Source organism: Scyliorhinus torazame, chromosome 4, assembly GCF_047496885.1.
Source record: "Scyliorhinus torazame isolate Kashiwa2021f chromosome 4, sScyTor2.1, whole genome shotgun sequence".
Taxonomy (NCBI): domain Eukaryota; kingdom Metazoa; phylum Chordata; class Chondrichthyes; order Carcharhiniformes; family Scyliorhinidae; genus Scyliorhinus; species Scyliorhinus torazame.
This window is the reverse complement of record NC_092710.1, coordinates 67,047,914-67,063,672: the sequence shown is the minus strand read 5'-3', so window position 1 is coordinate 67,063,672 and position 15,759 is coordinate 67,047,914. Positions and strand designations below refer to the sequence as shown.

The window sequence follows — 15,759 nt, the reverse complement described above, 5'->3', positions numbered from 1 at the left end:
TTCCAAGTTCCTTTTTAATTGTACCTCTGTAATTACAGACTGATACAAAAAGAACAAAGAAATGTACAGCACAGGAACAGGCCCTTCGGCCCTCCAAGCCCGTGCCGACCATGCTGCCCGACTAAACTACAATCTTCTACACTTCCTGGGTCCGTATCCCTCTATTCCCATCCTATTCATGTAGACTCCCAGGTTCAGGACAACTTTCTGGGGCCACACTAAAACTTGGTTCAGCTTCCACACTGGGAGAAAGGACACTGTTTAAGACCCTTCAGTCATAGCACATAGAGGGGATAGAAACTTTTAAAAAATCCCTTCGGCTACATGTTTGACATGTGATATATATTGCAAATATTGACTTAATTGTGAATGAAGTGAGTAACATACATAATTGGATAAAACTGATTTGTTTTGAACTTTCTGTTTTGTCAACTTTGAACAGTTATATAATGCACTTTTATAATGCTTATGAACAAAGTATATTGTTGGAAAAATGCATTTTAATTGTTCTTTGACCCCTGCAGCTCATTGCACTGCATTAATCTCAGTTGATATTGGGATAGTTGAACACTTTGGTCACTCTCTCATGTTGTTTCTGCACTTCTCAGCAATTTCATTACATATTTGCTCTTTAACCTCCTTCTGTCTGTCTGGGATCTATGTTATACTCCCAGCAGTATGATTGTCCCTTTCCTTTGGATGGCACAGTGATTAGCACTGCTGCCTCACAGTGCCAGGGACCCGGGTTCAATTCTGGCCTTGCGTCTCTGTGTGGAGTTTGCACTTTCTCCCCGTGTCTTCGTGGGTTTCCTCCAGGTGTTCCGGTTTCTTCCCACAGTCCAAAGATGTGCAGGTTAGGTGGATTAGCTATGCTAAATTGCCCCTTTATGTCCAGGGATGCGTAGGTTAGGTTAAAGGTTTATTGGTATAGGATGGGGAAGTCGGCTTGGGTGTCGGCACTCTTCAGAGAGTGGTGCGTACTCAATGGGCCAAATGGCTTCCTTCTGCACTGTAAGGATTCTATGATTCTTGTTCCTCAGTGCAAACAATATAGCCTTATTTGAGGATTTACAATATTATACATTGGTGTAAATATTAGCAGAAGATTGGTAAATGTTTTCATCCTGCAATGTTCATTGGTCAAGTGGCTGACATGACAAGAAATGTGGTAACTGCATTCTAATTGAAACATTTAAAAAAACTTGTTTCCAATTAGGGGGCAATTTAGCATGGCCAATCCAACTACCCTTCACATCTTTGGGTTGTGGGGGTGAGACCCACGCAAATACAGGGAGAATGTGCAAACTCCACACAGACAGGGGGTCGGGATCGAACTTGGGTCCTCCGTTCCCTGAGGCAGCAGTGCTAACCACTGCACCGCCCTTTCAAATAAAAACATAAACCAAGGCGCATCTCTCGTGGACGTTGTCACTGCCCAGTGAGACCAGAGGAATCGCATCCAGTTATACTGTAAACGTGGATAGATACAATAAATTAGCAGAGTTTAATATCAAAACTCATTAAATTAAAAATGTCAAACATGAACAAGAACTTAATACAACATTGTTAGACTGTTTGAAACCAAATGAAGGATCATTTAATTCACCAATGACCACCAAGTTCTAGATTTCCATTCAAAATGATCTCCATTTTGAGAATGAATCTGGCTTTAACCTGTACTGTAAATCATCCAATAGGCTTTCCAAATGTGGAATCTCAGTGAACAGGATCCTGTCTGGAACTGGATTGTGAAGATCAGCAGGACTCACTGGATTTCGCTGGGAAGCTTGCTGGTGGTGTCACACCTGATGTGGAGAGTTGACGATAACACTGAAAATGTCTGATCCCAGAGCTAACAGCTGTTGTACTGGTAGGGGCGGAGGACTGATATCATGACTGACAGATAAACATTGTCCTTTGCAATTTAATATTTCTGATTAATTTATCTATCACAGAGCATCAGAACCTGAGACCACCTGTTGCATTCATGGTTGAAGGTTCAAACAGAGGAGAGAATTAAACATCTTCAAAAGCGAGATTGCACAGAGGTAAGTTGAGGAAAATAATTAACATATAATTTATGTCCCGCTGAAGGGTCAAAATGTTGTGCAACAACATGCAGGGAAGAGGGAGCAGAACTGTGGATGATAGAGGGAAATTCTTGACCATCTCGAGAGACATCACAGTTACAGGTAGAGGGAGCCTCTGAGGACTGGAACTGCCCAATAGATTTGACACTGTAATGTGGATAGAGACTGTGACTCCTTCAAAAAACACTTACCTTCACAGGAGCAGGTCGTTGGATTTCGGCGGGAGCGGTGCGCAAGGCATTTCTGGGAGGTACGTTTTTCCTTTAAAAAACACTTGCCTTCACAGGAGCAGGCCGTTGGATTTCGGCGGGAGCGGTGCGCAAGGCATTTCTGGGAGGTAAGTTTTTCCTTTTTCCTTTTAAAAAAAAAAACACTTCTTTTCTGTTTTATTTTTTTTCGACCCGCGGACTTCTGGGAAGGCCCCCCCCCAACCAATAAATGCTGGTGGAGAGGAAACCCGAGACACTACACGTGCAGTGTCTCCCACCCACCCTCCTCCTCTAACCTAATAATAAGATCCATTGGTGTGAGGCAAGTGCCATATTATATTATTATTACTAGCATTATTATATTATATTATTAGCATTGCGTAGGTCAAGGAGACACAGCCGGAGTGAGAGAGATATAGACAGTGAGAATTTGGTAGTTTGGTGCAGTGAGGTAACCAGGAAAGGTAAGTGGTTAATCTGATTGTGCTGTTTTTCAGGTAAAAGTTCAGGGTAGTGTCTGATTGGCTGAAGCTGCCCCCACCATAAACTTAAATTAAACTAATTAATTAATTAATTAGTGATGGCTGGTCAGGTGATGTGCTTGAGCTGCTTGATGTGGGAGCTGGCAGATCCAATTGCGAGCTGCAGCGACCACATCTGCAGTAAGTGTTGGCTGCTCGAAGAGCTCCGGCTCAGAGTTCATGAGCTGGAGTCTGAGCTTCAAACACTGAGGCACATCCCGGGGGGGAGACTTACCTGGACACTGTGTTTCAGGAGGCAGTCACACCTGTCAGAGTAAGTAGTTTAAATCCTGCCAGTGGCCAGGGACAGCAGGGTGTGACTACAAGTCAGGCAGGTAAAGGGAACCAGCAGTCAGGAACTCAGGAGCCTCAGCCCTTGACTCTGTCCAACAGGTATGAGGCACTTGCTCCCTGTGTGGATGGCGAACAGGGTTGCAGGAAGGATGAGTCAGCTGACCAAGGCACCATGGTTCAGCAGGCCATTCAAGGGGAGGGAGTAAATAGGCAAGTTGTAGTTGTAGGGGATTCTATTATCAGGGGGATAGATAGTATCCTTTGTGAGCAGGATAAAGAGTCCCGCATGGTATGTTGCCTGCCCGGTGCTAGGGTGCGGGACATCTCTGACCGGCTTGAAAGGATACTGGAGAGGGAGGGGGAGGATCCAGTTGTTGTGGTCCATGTCGGTACCAACAACATAGGCAAGTCTAGGAAAGAGGACCTGTTTAGAGATTATAAAGAGCTCGGATTCAAATTAAAAAGCAGGTCCTCAAGGGTCATAATCTCCGGATGACTGCCTGAGCCACGTGCAAATTGGCATAGGGAGGCAAGAATAAGTGAAGTTAACACGTGGCTGAAAGAGTGGTGTGGGAATGAGGGGTTCCTTTTCATGGGACACTGGCATCAGTTTTGGGACAGGGGGGACCTATACCGTTGGGATGGTCTCCACCTGAACCGAGCTGGGACCAGTGTTCTGACGAAAAGAGTAAATAGGGTGGTCAATAGGACTTTAAACTAAAGATTGGGGGGGGGGAAGGGAATGTCAGGGAACCAAGAGGTGAAGTAATCAGCGGGGAGCGTAGCTGCTTAGGAATACAAAAAAACACGAACAGACAAAACTCAAGAGTGGTTACGATTGTCCCCATCCCACAAAATATGACACAGTGTATGGAAAGGCTCAGTAAACCAAGGTCCACCCCACTAAGAAAACAAAAAGGGACGGTCATTAGAGAATTAAAGGTGCTATATTTAAATGCGCGCAGTGTACGGAACAAGGTAGATGAGCTTGTGGCCCAGATTGTGACTGGCAGGTATGATGTGGTAGGCATCACAGAGACATGGTTGCAGGGGGTTCAGGACTGGCATTTAAACATCCAGGGATTCAGAACCTATCGAAAAGACAGAGAGGTGGGACGAGGGGGTGGGGTTGCCTTGTTAATTAGGAATGAAATTAAATCAATAGCACTAAACGACATAGGGTCAGATGATGTGGAGTCTGTGTGGGTAGAGTTGAGGAACCACAAAGGCAAAAAACCATAATGGGAGTTGTGTACAGGCCTCCTAACAGTGGTCAGGACCAGGGACACAAAATGCACCACGAAATAGAAAGTGCATGTCAGAAAGGCAAGGTCACAGTGATCATGGGGGACTTTAATATGCAGGTGAACTGGGAAAATAATACTGCCAGTGGACCCAAGGAAAGGGAATTCATTGAATGTTTACAGGAGGGCTTTTTGGAACAGTTTGTGATGGAGCCGACGAGGGAACAGGCCATTCTGGACTTAGTGTTATGTAATGAGCCAGACTTGATTAAAGATCTTAAAAGTATGGGAGCACTTAGGAGGCAGTGATCATAATATGGTCGAATTCAATCTCCAATTTGAAAGAAAGAAGGTAGAATCAGATGTAAAGGTGTTCCAGTTAAATAAAGGTAACTACAGGGGCATGAGGGAGGAACTGACGAAAATCGACTGGGAGCAGAGCCTTGTGGGAAAGACAGTAGAACAGCAATGGCAGGAGTTTCTGGGAGTAATTGAGGACACAGTGCAGAGGTTCATCCCAAAGAAAAGAAAGGTTATCAGAGGGGGGATTAGGCAGCCATGGCTGACAAAGGAAGTTAGGGAATGCATCAAAGCAAAAGAGAAAGCCTATAATGTGGCAAAGAGTAGTGGGAAGTCAGAAGATTGGGAAGGCTACAAAAACAAACAGAGGATAACAAAGAGAGAGATAAGGAAAGAGAGGGTCAAATATGAAGGTAGGCTAGCCAGTAACATTAGGAATGATAGTAAAAGTTTCTTTAAATACATTAAAAACAAACTGGAGGCAAAAGTTGACATTGGGCCGCTCCAAAATGACGCTGGTAATTTTGTGATGGGAGACAAGGAAATAGCTGAGGAACTGAATAAGTACTTTGCGTCAGTCTTCACGGTAGAAGACATGAGTAATATCCCAACAATTCCGGAGAGTCAGGGGGCAGAGTTGAATATGGTAGCCATCACAAAGGAGAAAGTGCTAGAGAAACTAAGAGGTCTAAAAATTGATAAATCTCCAGGCCCAGATGGGCTACATCCTAGAGTTCTAAAGGAGATAGCTGAAGAAATAGTGGAGGTGTTAGTTATGATCTTTCAAAAGTCACTGGAGTCAGGGAAAGTCCCAGAGGATTGGAAAATCGCTGTTGGAACCCCCCTGTTCAAGAAGGGAACAAGGAAAAAGATGGAAAATTATAGGCCAATTAGCCTAACCTCGGTTGTTGGCAAGATTCTAGAATCCATTATTAAGGATGAGATTTCTAAATTCTTGGAAGTGCAGGGTCGGATTAGGACAAGTCAGCATGGATTTAGTAAGGGGAGGTCGTGCCTGACAAACCTGTTAGAGTTCTTTGAAGAGATAACAAATAGGTTAGACCAAGGAGAGCCAATGGATGTTATCTATCTTGACTTCCAAAAGGCCTTTGATAAGGTGCCTCACGGGAGACTGCTGAGTAAAATAAGGGCCCATGGTATTCGAGGCAAGGTACTAACATGGATTGACGATTGGCTGTCAGACAGAAGGCAGAGAGTTGGGATAAAAGGTTCTTTTTCGGAATGGAACCGGTGACGAGTGGTGTCCCTCAGGGTTCAGTGTTGGGGCCACAGCTGTTCTCTTTATATATTAACGATCTAGATGACGGGACTGAGGGCATTCTGGCTAAGTTTGCCGATGATACAAAGATAGGTGATGGGGCAGGTAGTATGGAGGAGGTGGGGAGGCTGCAGAAAGATTTAGACAGTTTAGGAGAGTGGTCCAAGAAATGGCTGATGAAATTCAACGTGGGCAAGTGCGAGGTCTTGCACTTTGGAAAAAAGAATAGAGGCGTGGACTATTTTCTAAACGGTGACAAAATTCATAATGCTGAAGTGCAAAGGGACTTGGGAGTCCTAGTCCAGGATTCTCTAAAGGTAAACTTGAAGGTTGAGTCCGTAATTAAGAAAGCAAATGCAATGTTGTCATTTATCTCAAGTGGCTTGGAATATAAAAGCAGGGATGTACTTCTGAAGCTTTATAAAGCATTAGTTAGGCCCCATTTAGAATACTGTGAGCAATTTTGGGCCCCACACCTCAGGAAGGACATACTGGCACTGGAGCGGGTCCAGCGGAGATTCACACGGATGATCCCAGGAATGGTAGGCCTAACATATGATGAACGTCTGAGGACCCTGGGATTATATTCATTGGAGTTTAGGAGGTTGAGGGGAGATCTAATAGAAACTTACAAGATAATGAATGGCTTAGATAGGGTGGATGTCGGGAAGTTGTTTCCATTAGCAGGGGAGACTAGGACCCGGGGGCACAGCCTTAGAATAAAAGGGAGTCACTTTAGAACAGAGATGAGGAGAAATTTCTTCAGCCAGAGTGGTGGGTCTGTGGAATTCATTGCCACAGAGGGCGGTGGAGGCCGGGACGTTGAGTGTCTTTAAGACAGAAGTTGATAAATTCTTGATTTCTTGAGGAATTAAGGGCTATGGAGAGAGAGCGGGTAAATGGAGTTGAAATCAGCCATGATTGAATGGTGGAGTGGGCTCGATGGGCCGAATGGCCTTACTTCCACTCCGATGTCTTATGGTCTTATGGACTCAGAACAGGGTCTTCCTGAAAAACAATGTGACACTGGGGAGCTGGAGGCCATCCCAAATTGGTCGGAGAGAGGTAGGTGTGACACAGGACTAGGACAGTGATAGTGGTGGTCGATTCTCCAGTCAGGGAAATAGACAAGACTCTTCTACAGCCCTGGGCACATCCCAAATGTAAAGTTCCTCTCTGCTACTGGAGGGACGAATATCCTGTAACCATGGTACCATTTCTGGGAAGGAAAGGAGAGTAGAAAATAACCGAGATAGAAATATGTTTATCGAGCGAATACTGAGACTGAGACAATGGTGTAAATGAATTGGACTTCAGGGCGATTGGATCGTGGCACTTGAAGCCGAAGTGGCAAGACTGGTCAAGACACACAAAGGGCCGAAGGAAAAAATAGGCAACCAGGAGAAAGGATCATATCAGCAAAACCTGTGGATTGTGGGACTGCCGGTGCACAAGGAGGGGAGGGACCCCACGGGATATGTGGCAAAGATGCTTGCGAAGGTGGTCTTCACCAAGCCCCAGAGGTCAACGAGCCCACAGCATTTTGTCAGCAGCCCAAGGCTGGGGATCCATCACAGGCGATGATTGTGAGGCTCCACAGGTACCAGGATAAAGAGCAGATCTTGTGGTGGGCGAAAAGCATGAAGACATGCAAGTGGGAAGGGCATTCCATCCACTTGCACAAAGACATTGGAGCAGATCTGGCCAAGCACCAGGCACAATTCAATGAGGCCAAATCCGCATTGAAAAAAAGGAAGGTGCGGGTTTTGGCATGCTCTACCCCACTAAGCTTTGGATCACCTTTCAGGACAAAGAGTACTACTTTGACGCCCTGGAGGAGGCCAGCAAGTTTGTGCAGAAACACAACCAGGGAAATAGCAGAAGATGCCAATGAATACAGCACTACAGCACAAACTTTAGGGATTCAATTCGGGGCAAGGGCAAACACATGCGGCGAGGCGGACTGGGGGGACGACGGGAAAAAAGTATACGGGGTTAATTGAGGAATCCGACCGTTGAAGGGAGCCGCTGCACTAGTGAATAGGCTGGTTGATGGAGGTACTGTGAAGGAGGTTGCCGCAGTGCACCTCTCGGTAGGGGGAGCGCCTGGCGGGAGGGAAGGTGAATACAGTAGTTCAGGGGAAACAAAGTAAGAAGTGAGGAAACGGGGGTGGATCGGTAGAGAGTGGAGTAAAGCCGGGGTTGGAAGGGGGGTGCAGGGAGGGGGCAATCATATGGATATGAGGGGCTGGGGGGAAAGCAGGGATCAGGTGGTGGTGGGGGGTGTGCGGGGTAGGTAGAAGGCTGGCTACAACAGGTAACGATGGAAAAGAGAAAGCAGACAGCAACCATCTTGAATGGCCCAAGAATGAGTGCAGGTTCGAGCGAACAGGACCAGGCCACAGGGTGATATGGCTGACCCCAAAGACCCAGGGGAGAGGACGGGCACAGGGGGAAGGGGGCACAGGGGGAAAGGGGAGGGGGCATAGGGCCCCCCCCCAATCAGAATAGCTACATGGAGCGTGAGAGGCCTCAGCGGGCCGGTGAAAAGATCCGGACTCCTCGCCCACCTGAAAAATCTGAGGGTGAACGTAGCCTTCCTACAGGAGACGTATCTAAGAGAGAGGGACCAAATGCAGAGAGAGGGACCAAATGCAGGTAAGGAAAGACTAGGCGAGACAAACATTTTATGCGTGCCTCAACACCAGGGCAAGGGGGGGTGGCCATTCAACTTTGCAGAACAGTAGCGTTCATGGCGAAGAACAGTGACTGACCCAGGGGACCGATTTGGTCATGGACCCTGGAAGAGGCTCTGGTACTGGTAAATCCATACGGCCCAAACTGGGACAATGCAGATTCCGTCAAGAAAACTATGGCCGTAATCCTTGACCTAGGCACCCACCGTCACATCACGGGAGGTGACTTTAACTGCGTGCAAGACCCGAAAATGGACAGAACCAACCCCCAGGAGAGTGCCACAACAGGAATGGCTCCAGAACTAAACCCCAAAATTGATGGGGATAGTACACCCATGGAGGTTCAACCACCCAAGAGAAAAAGGGTTCTCCTTCTCCCACAAACACGAGGCTTACTCACGTATCGACTTTTTAATCGTAGAGAAAATGGTGCACCCAAGGGTAGTGAGGGCAGAATACTCTATGATCACTGACCATGTGTCTAATTATATGGATGTAAAGTTGGAGAATGGAAGGCCCAACCCTCCTCATGGAGGCTGGACACAGCCCTCCTCGCGGATAGGTAATTCTGTACAAACATATTCCAAGTCATTGACGATTACGTAAGCTGCAACCAGAAGGGGGAGCTCTCGCCCTCCATGTTCTTGGAGGCACTGAAGGCAGTTCTCAGGTGGGAAATAATAGCTTGTAGGGCCCTTTGGGACAAAATGGGAAGGGCAAACGGGCAGTGGCTGATCCACTCCATACTGGAAGTGGATCATTGGTACTGCTTGGCCTCAACCCTGGAACTGCTGGCGGAGAGGAAGAAGCTGCAGATGGAATTTGATCTGCTCTCAATGAAGAAAGCAGTCCACTTTATCTCCTCCAGGGGCGCCTTCTACGAACATGGAGACAAAGGCAGCCGCATGCTGGTGCATCAACTGAGAAAGCAGGCTGCCGCAAAATAAATTTTGCAAGTTAGGGACAGGAATGGTAAGATATGGTGGCAGACCCGAACAAGGTTAATGAGGTCTTTGCAAACTTTTACTGGTCCCAAAGGAGGACTCGGAGATGAAACAGTACATTGACAGACTTGAAATTCTGGTGGTGGAGGAGGAAAAGAGACAATGGCTGGAAGCACACCTGGGGCTGGAGAAGATCATGGACTGCATTGATTCCATGCAGTCAGGGAAGGCACCAGGACCAGGTGGGTTTCCGGTAGACTTTTACAAAACATTTGCAACAACATTGGCCTGCACATGCAGGAAATGTTCAATGGTTCACTGTCGATTAGGGTCCTGCCGCCCATGTTGGCACCGGCATCAATCTCATTGATCCCAAAGGACTGTTGAGGCACCTGGAGACTTGCCTGCCAGAAGTAATCGTGAAAGAACAGACAAGGACAGACAGCTAAGAGGGAACATCCAACGCCTGCTGAATGTAATAATGACCCCACCCGGGGAGAAGACACCCTTCGCCATCGTCTCCCTGGACACATAGAAAGCCTTCAATTGAATAGAATAGAGGTACCAGGTACCTTGAACGGATTGGGCTTGGATCAGGGTTCACCACGTGGGTGAAACCTCTGTATAGCGCTCCCATGGCGATCATGCGGGCGCCACTAGTTCCGAGTACTTTCAGCTGCACAGGACAATAATGCAGAGGTGCCTGTAGTCCCTGCTTCTGTTCGTATTGGAAATTGAGCCAGTGTCCTTTGCTCTTAGATCGGTGGAGTGGTACTCGGGCATTCGAAGAGGGTGCAGGGAGCATATAGTTTCACTCTATGCAGATGACCAGCATGGGAAAGGTAATGGGACTCCTTCAAGAGTTCAGTGCCCTCACAGGTTTCAAACTCAACCTGGGGAAGAGTGAAATCTTCCCAGTGAACCCCCGAGGGGAGACGAACAGAGCTGGAGGAGTTGTTGTTTATGTTAACCCAGATCAAGTTCAGGTACCTGGGGATACAGATGGCTCACAATTGGATGAGGCTCCATAAGTGGAACCTCTCCAGCCTGGTGGAGGAGGCAAAGAGGGACCTACGATGGGACTTGCTCCCACTCTCACTAGCGGGAAGGGTACATATGATCAAAATGAATTTGCTGCCTAGGTTCCTCTTCATATTTAGATCACTCCCAATCTTCACACCCAAATCCTTCTTCACCAGGGTTGGTAAGCTAATCTTGGCTTTTGTCTTGGGGCGTAAAGTCCCGAAGATACGAAAAGCCATCCTACAAAGAGGGTGACACATGGGAGGCCCGGTCCTGCCAACTCTCCTATTCTACCACTGGGAGGCGAAAGCAGGGCAGGTGAGGGGTGGCTAAAGGAGCCTGAGGCAGAATGGGCCTAAATGGTGAGGCCTCCTGCACGGGGACGTCTCTCCATGCACTTGTCAGTGCAACACTCCCAGCCCCCCTGCAAACGCACTCGAGGAGCCCGGAGATAGTAGCCACAGTGAAGACCTGGAACCAATTCCGGTGCCATTTCAGTCTTGGTTGTATCACTATGGAGGCCCCCATCTGCAAAAACAACAGGTTCGCCCCGGCAAAGATAGACACCACATTTAGGGCTTGGAAGGAGGACATAGGGGCTGTGAGGGTGAGGGACATGTACCTGGGCGGGAGGATAGCGACCCGGGGGGGGGGGGGGGGTGTTGGAGAAATTCCAACTCTCAAAAGGAAATGAGCTTCAGTACCTGCACCTGCGCGACTTTCTTCACAAGGTGACCAAGACGTTCCCCAGTTACCCCGACATTTCTAGACAAGATGGTCGTGCTGGATTTGCTGGGTGGAGACAAATGTGGTGACATATAGGAACAATAGAAGAGACCAGTAGCATCCTGGAGGATAAACGATGTAAATGGGGGGAGCAACTAGGTGTGGAGATAGGGGGAAGACATTAGATCAAGGCACTGCACAGGGTCAACTCCATCTTGCGCAGCGCTAAGCCTGGTGCAACTCAAAGTGGTGCCCAGAACCTAAGCAGGTCACGCACAAGCGGATTCTTGCCAGAGGTGGAGGACAAGTGCGAGTGGTGTCAGGGTGGCTCAGCCAACCATGCCATGTGATCTGGTCCTGCCACACACTCAATTCTGGACAGCCTTCTTCGAGGCCATGCCCAGGATTGTGGCGGTTAAGGTGAAGACATGCCCATGTGTTGCGGTCTTCAGGGTGTCAGAGCATCCAGAGCCCTTCACAGGGAAGGGAGTGAATGTCCTGACATTCGCCTCTCTGATCGCCGGTGGAAACTCCTGCTGGGGTGGAAGTCGGCAGCCTCGCAGTTGCTCTCAGACCTGGCTGAATTCCTAAAGCTTGAAAAGATAAAATTCTCAATTAGGAGGTCCGAAGAGAGATTGCACGATACGTGGAAAATGTTTGCCAACCCCTTCGAGGATCTGTTAGCAGCCAACAAAGAAGGGAGAAATGAGGGGGTGGGGGGAGGCAGGTAGGAGGGTAGGGAGAGCATGGGGCTTTGTGGACAAAATGGGGAGAGTCGCTGAGAAAAAGGGGAATACACACTCGATGTGGGGGTGGGAACGGGGAGGAGAGCCCCATGCCTGGAGGGACACAGAACCCTCTCGCATGCCAGAAACCGGGAAAGCGGGACAGCCGACCCACCCTCGAAAACGTAAGGTTCAGCGTGACTGTCCCCGTCTATATTAATGTAAAAACAACATTCCTTGTATGTATACCATTGTAAATAAGGAAGCGTGACTGCAGGGTCCAGGGTCACTGACGTGTGACAGCCTGTTAATAATATGCCATTTCGATTGTTGTTGTTTTTTTCTGATATTCTTTGCTTGTTCTGTCTTGTGTTAAGTTTGATGTTGTGTTGAAACTCCAATTAAAATACTTTAAAAAAAATCAAATGATTTTCAGTGAACAGAAAAATCGTTGTGGATTCCAGTCGTAATGAAGGATTTCAGCACAGCTCAGGAATAAAAAGCAACTGAAATTTAACACCTTTCATTTTGTGTGCAGTAGTTTTCTCAAACATAATTTTCAACTGAGCCACATGTTCATTAGAACAGGATCAAAGAGCCAAGTTTAAGGAAGAAGTTGAGTGGTTTAGGATATAGGTTGGCATGGTGGCACAGCCTCACAGCGGCAGGGATCCAAATTTGATTCTGAACTTGGCTGACTTTCTGTGTGAAGTCTGCACGTTCTCCCTGTGTCTGCGTGGGTGTCCCCTGGTGCTCCGGTTTCCTTGCTCAGCCCAAAGATGTGCAGGTTAGGTGGATTTACCATGCTAAATTGCCCTCAAATGTCCAAAGGTTAGGTGGGGTTATGTGGATGGAAAGTGAGAGTGGGTATGGGTAGGGTCTTCTTTCAGATGGTCAGAAGATTTAAGAGCATGTTATGCCCGTGTTATGCCCGACAGACAGCATGGCATGATGCGACCGGTATGTGCCCGGAGATGCACCTTATGGGATCTACTCGTCTCGTGAGATATGACGCGGTCCTGCTAGATGTGATGTGAATCCCACCCATTGTGGGCAGATCTCTTTTTAGCAAATCTGCATGGGGCAAGACAGCTAATCTCACTCTAATATGCACCCCCGTGATCTAATGAAGGTTTTGCGATTTAACCCCTTCATCATGGAGATCTTGGGAAAGCACCGCTCTGTGCTAGTCCCCACAAACGGAGCAGATGAAACGGCACTCGCGGGGGTCTCCCGGGGGATTGGAGACCCCCCCGGTGTTTTCTCTCTGGGCAGGGTGGCACTGCTGGTGCCACCAGGCACCTTGGCACTTCCAGCCTGGCACCCTGGCACTGCCAGTATGGCACTCTGGCATGCCAAGGGCCAGGTGGTACTGCCGGCAGGCAGGGGTGCTGCCAGGCTGGCAGTGCCAAGCTGGCATTTTTCTCACGACGGGGATAATGCAAAGGGGTGCACCCTTATAGGTGAGTTGGGGTTCGGGGGCCGCTTCGAGGGGTTGAGAGATCAGGATGCCATTTAAAAATGGCATCCCAATCTTATTCTGCACTGAGGAGTAATGGTGAACTGAGCTGCTAGGTGCAGAAAATAAGACTAAATTCAGCCTCGTCGGGGAGTTCCCTGCTGAGGCCCCGAATCTATCTGATTAGGAACAGAGATCGATAGTGGGAGTTTCTCGATGTTCTGAGTGCTGGGAAACACCTGTTGTGCCCAAACCACCTTGTGTCTTGAGCTGTATACGGTGGACCAATGACTGCAAGTCTGTTTCATGAACAATTCAATATTTACATACACACAATTTTTAGAGTTAATCAATCACACACACATACAACATAAGTTAAACTATAAGCATGTTCATGCAAGACCTTAACTTCGAAGTGACTGACAATTCAGATATTGGCCTTTATCTGTGACCCGTAGTCTTTTATTCCTCGATGTTTGGTCGTTGGCCTAGTCTGTCCCTGGGTCTCGTCTTCCTCCATGGCCGGTGAAGGTCACCGTTGTTCGTTGCTGCTGCAGAGAGAGATCGATGGATTGCGCAGCATCTTTTATCCCTGCGGATTTCATGCGCGTTTGGGCGGTCCCAGGTGGGCTACCAATCAATCAATCAGAGTTTTATCACCTGATCGATGAAGTCCAATCAAGGTCCGCAACCTTGAAGGCGGGGCGTGCCCTCGCCATGTCGTTAGTGTCCATGGCACAGAGGTCTTTCCAAATAAGTAAGAAGTCTTAGAACACCAGGTTAAAGTCCAACAGGTTTGTTTCAGATCACTAGCTTTCGGAGCACTTTTGAAGTTAAATAGTGCTTCTCACCTGAAGAACTGCTGCCTCATGGAGTAGAGCATGCTGAAGTAAATCCCAACTCCAGGAATGCATCGGACAAACGACTGAACCGAGGGAGATAGAGATAAAATAAAAAGGAATCGGGTGTGAGGCTCACAGCTGTGTGGGTCAACATGTAGAGTCACAACAGGGCAGCACGGTAGCATTGTGGATAGCACAATTGCTTCACAGCTCCAGGGTCCCAGGTTCGATTCCGGCTTGGGTCACTGTCTGTGCGGAGTCTGCACATCCTTCCCGTGTGTGCGTGGGTTTCCTCCGGGTGCTCCGGTTTCCTCCCACAGTCCAAAGATGTGCAGGTTAGGTGGATTGGCCATGATAAATTGCCCTTAGTGTCCAAAATTGCCCTTAGTGTTGGGTGGGGTTACTGGGTTATGGGGATAGGGTAGCCGTGTTGACCTTGGGTATGGTGCTCTTTCCAAGAGCCGGTGCAGACTCGATGGGACGAATAAACAGAGTGTGTAAAACATGTGCTCTGAAAGCTAGCGATTTGAAACAAACCTGTTGGACTTTAACCTGGTGTTGTAATACTTCTTACTGTGCTCACCCCAGTCCAACACAAGCATCTCCACATCATGGTTTCCAAATAAGGAAAGTAGGCGCCGTTGAGTCTGCTACTTGAATGAAATTAACATGTAAGTCCTATTGTTCCAGGATGGCCTGGAGATGGCCTTTCTCCTGTGTATTTGCAAAAGTCTGGGCTGCAGCTTTTAATGATTACTCAGAGCTGCTTATCCTCGATGTTGGCCATGTTTCCCAGCATCCTTTGCCAGAAGCCATTTTAGGTGGCTACACACCTGGCTAAACATGCTTGTTATGGGACTCTTTTCCCACGAGAGTACATCGCGCATAGTTATAGGTCAGTGAAGAGTATGCTTTCTTTCCAAACAAAATAGTCGGGTGGAGAAGATACTGAACCCAGAGACATTGCACCTCAGGCAGTTACAGGAAGTCAAAGAGTAGACAGGAGCGACTACGATTGCAATGTATCAATTCTCATTTAGCATCAGAAATGCACAGGAGTTTAAACAAGAGACCGAAGGAAATCTGCGCATTTCCATGTTCCTGCCAAATCTGCTGCCGCATTTGCAGCTGTCGATCAAGCCAGCTACGCCCATGCCCTCGCTCACTTCTCTCCCATTTAGATGGCCAATATCGGGATCAGATGTGCTGCTCATGTCTTTTTGTTCCTGATGGCTTGCTCTGCTGTTTGGGGCCAGTTACACTTATTTAAATACAGGCGAAGCTTCTCAGATCCAACATGATCGGGCAGCACGGTAGCATTGTGGATAGCACAATTGCTTCACAGCTCCAGGGTCCCAGGTTCGATTCTGGCTTGGGTCACTATCTGTGCGGAGTCTGCACATCCTC

At 47.9% G+C, this 15,759-nt stretch overlaps 1 protein-coding gene across 1 annotated transcript in view; it reads left to right on the top strand.

Moving 5' to 3' along the window:
- Window positions 1-15,759, top strand: part of LOC140410278 (NACHT, LRR and PYD domains-containing protein 3-like) — a 169,051-nt gene that overhangs the window by 18,550 nt on the left and 134,742 nt on the right. Inside the window, exon 2 of the mRNA XM_072498239.1 lies at window positions 1,956-2,048. The gene's annotated coding sequence lies outside the window, so the exon portion shown is untranslated. The remainder of the gene's footprint in view (window positions 1-1,955; window positions 2,049-15,759) is intronic.